We start from the raw sequence: 4936 nt of genomic DNA, 5'->3' as shown, positions 1-4936 counted from the left end.
CAACCATCAAGTCTCAGCTCACAATCTCCTTCTCTGAGAGACCTTCCCTCCTTGTCACTGCCTTACCAGCCCGTTCATCAACTCCACGGCACTCTGTTCAATGTACATCCACCATTTACGATTTGCTTCCTTGTGTGTTATCCTTCTCTGGAGGATAAACTCCACGAGGACAGGGATTTTGCCTTCCTTGTTCACCACAGCACAAGGTGAGTACTCACCACATGCTTTTGATAATAATAAGTGACATGTCCTCTCAAAGCCTGTTTTCATTCAGAATTAAATATTTTCTAATATTTCATTCTATTCCTTGCAATACATCATTTAGTCTGATTGGTCCCTTGCTTAGAATTTTTTTTTTAACCACCTACAGCACCTGGTATTCCTAGGCAGTCTCCCATCCAAGTACTAACAAGGCCCGACTCTGCTTAGCTTCCAAGATCAGAGGAGATCGGGCACGTTCGGGGTGGCATGGCCATAGACTTGATTAGAATTTCTTGAATTGCGTGAAAGATATACGATGAAGTTGAGGGCTGGGGATATGATACTTGTCTGATGATGGGAAAACAATTCCCTATTGGAACATCTCCGACCAGATGAAATATCTGCTGTCCTACTGGCCACGTTTAGTAGCTGAAGAGGCACCAGGAGAGACTGCCACCTGACAAGGCCCTCTCCTTCCAGGCAGAATGACTTATTTTCCTTATTTGGGGACGACTAAAGTGAGCCTGGCTGACACCCTCCCCCCATTATGTGACTGCCCAAGTTAGCTGTAAGTCATGCTTTGCCGAATATAAGCTAGGAGGAAGGGATCCTCTTGGGTGTTGGTCAGGGGATCCTTCCAGATATTCTATAGACAGTTTTTTCTTAGCTAGTATCGGCCCCTTCCTCAAACCAGACTTCTATGCAATTTCTCAAGCAAATGTCTCTATTTCTCAGACATGTAAAAGACGCTCACTTAGATAGTTTCCATTATTTTCACTAAGGCCAATACTTCCTTCTATACACATCCCTGTGCACACACATTTGCATTCTTATCTGTTTATTTCCTCAGGTACATTTTTTAAAAGTGAAATTACTGAGTTCAAGAATATACATACTTTACAGCCGCAGACATATTACCCAGTTGCCCTCCAAAAAGACTGAACCAACCTATGCTCCCAAAGCAGTATATAAAGTCCTGTTTTTTGAAAGCATTTCCCAAGAACTTTTTATTCTCAAATCCTACTGCACCACATTTCACTTTTCACGGAGATTGGAAGTAGACTCCCTCTCTCACTAAGGAAATTTGGCGGCAGGGAGGCCTGTCCTGTAGGGGAGCAGAGCGGATGAGGCCAAGAAGGGTTCTCGAATCCTGGGTACCCCTTGGGCAAACAGAACCAAGTGTCAGATGGCCTCCAGGTGGAAGTGCCCAGAGTCATGGCTGCCCCAAGTGCCCAAGACAGCAGAGGAGAAGTTACCAACGACATGAGACAGCCTTTCTGCGAGCCCTTTAAACATTCCAGACATTCCCACAGAGCTGCCTGCGGAGAAGCCATGCCAGGCCTTTCCTCAAACTGTTCTCTCTGTGTCTTTCCCCACCACCCCATGCTCTCAGTTCTGCTGGTCAAAGTTGCGCTCATCCTTAATCAAAGAAAAGCCTTAAGTACCAAGAGAGCTCTGCTCTCCCCCATCAAAATGGCCAAGATTTTTAAAAAGAAAATGGTGTTGGCCAGTGTGCAGTGAGATAGGGGTGCTCCTATGTTGCTGGTGGGTCAGCAAGTATCCAAAACCATAGCAAATGTTTACACTCTTATATCCCAGGAATTCTACTCCTTGGAATCCACTCTAAGGGACTAACTAGCCAGATGCCGACATAGGTTTTATGCACTAAGATACTCACTTTAGCATTATTCATAGTAGCAACAAATTTGGAAACAACCAAAATATCTGATGATAGTGAAGAGCTTACGCAAATTCAAAGAACAGAATACTAACAGCCAGGCTATATCACGTTTTTGAAGAGTATCGTATGACACGGGGAAAGACTCTTGACATATGAAATGAATGAGGAGAGTGCTGCCAAATTGTACGTATACAACGATTTCAACATTGTCAAACACAGGTAAGAAGTCTGAAAGGTTAGTCACTAAAGGTTTACAGTAGCGTCTCTGGATTACGTGTGGTTATAATTCTTTTCTTTAGCCTTTTCTGTATTTCCCAAATTTCCCATTAGGAGCATATATTACTTTTAAATTGGAAAAAACATATTAAAAAAAAAAAAAGTCCTATCATTGTCCAAAGCTCAGCTTAGATTGCACTTTTTCCTGGAAACCCTTGTAACGGATGTGACAAGCGTTTCAAAAGATGTAGCCATTAATGTGACAAGTTCCTGAAACTGTCAGATCTGGTCATTGAACTTTAGCCTTTGCACTTTCTTTTGCAGCACCGTCTCAGTCTGTTTTGCTTTAGAGTTACTTAATAAAGTGCCCACCTGCTGCCCGCTCCCCAGCCTGTCCTCCAGATGAGAACCAGAAGGGCAGGGTCAAAGTCTCTCTCTCTCTCTTTTTTTTTTTTGTTCTGTTTTTCTGGGGCTGAGTACAGTGAATGCTTATTTAATTTGTTGAACGTGATCAATCAGATTGTCCAGAAAATAAGAAATTCTATTGTATTCTGAAGATCTAGGTCAATGGAGCTCATATTCTAAGATAAAAAGATGCCAAGATTAGGATCAAGACCTCTGCTTCTAGAGAATGCAATTAGCGTTAATGTAATGGCTAGGTGGAGAGCCAGAGGAGGGAAAGAGAAATTAGGGGGATCGTTTTAGAAACTATATAAATGTCTAACCAATGTACTGTCTACTTGAAACTAATAAAATAAAATTAAAAAGAAAAAAAAAGACCTCTGCTTCTAACCATGACTTGTAAGAAAGGGCTCAGCCAACCTCTGCACAGTGAACCAACAGTCCTCCCTGGCTCACCGTTCCTTGTATGCACTTGATGTCACTCTTGGTCTCTGGGCCATGCCCTTCTCCTTCCAACCTCAGGACCTTCCCACCTGTTTTTCTTTGCATGGAAGATTCGTCCTCTTCCAGCCAGACATCATCTTGTTATCTGTCAAGTTCGACTCCATAATAAGCTGGCTTTGTATCCCCTCTCTCGCTCTTTCTTCCTTTCCTTCTTACCTTTTTCCACAATCGTCATTCTATATTTATGAAAACATTTGCTTTATGCTTATCTCTCCTGCTTCTCTAGACTCCCCAGAAAGTCACGTCTGTCTATTATGGCTGGACCCAGCAACTGGCGCAGAGCTTGGTACAATCGTGGGCTGAATAAACGAAAAGGGATAGATGACATGGAAAGGACCTGGCACTTAGTAGGCATTTTTTCCGATTTCCCTCTTTCCCCAGATCCCAGAGCTGATCCAACTCCCTGCATTCAAGCTGATGATGTGGCATCAGAATTTTAGAGCCAGCCAAGGTGCAGAGAGGCTAAGAGGTGTCCAGGGCACACAGCTTGTCTGTGGTAAGATGGGGTCTGGGGCCCAGGCTCCTGACTCTCAGCATAGTACTCCAAAGCGCCAACACAGCGGGGTTGGCAGCAACCCCAGGATGGGCTCTGCTTTCCCAGTGCCCAAATCCTTTCCAGGGGACAAGCCTTGATATGGGAGAAGGAAGTGAATAAAGTCTTTCATGCTGCCATTTATCACCAGGGCATGGACCCAGAGCTGCTGTCTGTTTGGATCTAGCTCAGTGCAACAACAGTCATCTCTTACATCTTTACAATTGCATTGTCATTTTCAAAGCTTGTTCACTTTTGTTCTTTTTAGCCTCACAGAAATCCCGTGAGCATAGGCAAGCAGCTGATTAACCCATGTAACGTGTGAGAAACAAGAGGCCCAGAGAAGTGTGTCATTTTGACCAAGGCCACAGGTCAGTAGAAGAGCCAAGCCTGGAAGCCAGGCCTCCTGATTCCTAATCCAGGGCTCCTTCAGTATTTGTAACATCCAACCACGACACTCAAATCTTTCTTTGTGTCTTATAGCACCTGTTAGTGATTTGAAAAATGGCTGAGAAAGGAGCTGATGGGGTGATGGGTCTGGCTCCCTATGACTCTGGCTGTCTCTAGGCCCTGGTTTCCATCAGCCCTATCACATGATCTGGTCTCGTGGTCTCAATCTCGTGGTCTCAATCTCATGGCTCACATTCCTTTCCTAGCCCCTCTGCTCTAATACTGACACTGATTAAGAGCAAAACAGATCCTGTATTCTCCCTCCATGCACAGCCCCTGCTAAGCAGGCAGGACAGGGACAGGGAAGCCCAGAGAGTGTTTTTTGATAAAATCAGGACCCAGGATTACATGTACTGGAGAGGCAAGTGCAAGCACTTTCTGGTGAAGAAGATTTCGGTCTATGGAAGGAGAGGAAGAGAGGGAGAGAGGGAGAGAATTCAGAACTTTAAGAGTCTACTGTAGAGTTCATTAAGAACAAAGAATGATATACTGAGAAAAGACCAGCGTGGGTGTTAAATTCTGACTTATAGTCAGATTTTAACAGTGTAACCTTAGGGAAGCCACTATACCTTTCAGGGCTTTAACTTTTATATTCGTAATATTGCACTGGGTGGGGGGTGGCGGGGAGGTGTCAAGATGTCAAGCTCCAGTCTTCCCAATTTGTTTTGACTGCCCCCCAAACTGTCACTGTGACAGTTCCCACAAGTACCTTACATGAACGATCACTTAGAAAGTATCTAAAGACACACTGATATTCACCGCAGCTTTATTCATGGTGGCTAGGACATAGAAGCAACCGAAGTGTCCTATGATAGATGACTGGCTAAAGAAGCTGTGGTGCATATATACAATGGAACATAACTCAGCCATAAGAAGAGATGAAATGCTGCCATTTGTGACAACATGGATGGACCTCGAGATAAGCATGCTAAGCAAAATAAGCCAGATAG

The 4936-nt window shown here is 44.1% G+C and overlaps 1 pseudogene; it reads right to left on the bottom strand.

The window, feature by feature from the left end:
* Positions 1-361: 361 nt before the first annotated feature.
* On the bottom strand, positions 362-480 carry LOC111743843 (annotated as a pseudogene).
* Positions 481-4936: the final 4456 nt, after the last annotated feature.

The sequence above is a fragment of the Pteropus vampyrus genome, unplaced genomic scaffold (assembly GCF_000151845.1).
Source record: "Pteropus vampyrus isolate Shadow unplaced genomic scaffold, Pvam_2.0 Scaffold123, whole genome shotgun sequence".
Taxonomy (NCBI): Eukaryota; Metazoa; Chordata; class Mammalia; order Chiroptera; family Pteropodidae; genus Pteropus; species Pteropus vampyrus.
The sequence above is the reverse complement of the archived record's forward strand: the minus strand, read 5'-3'. Positions and strand labels throughout refer to the sequence as shown.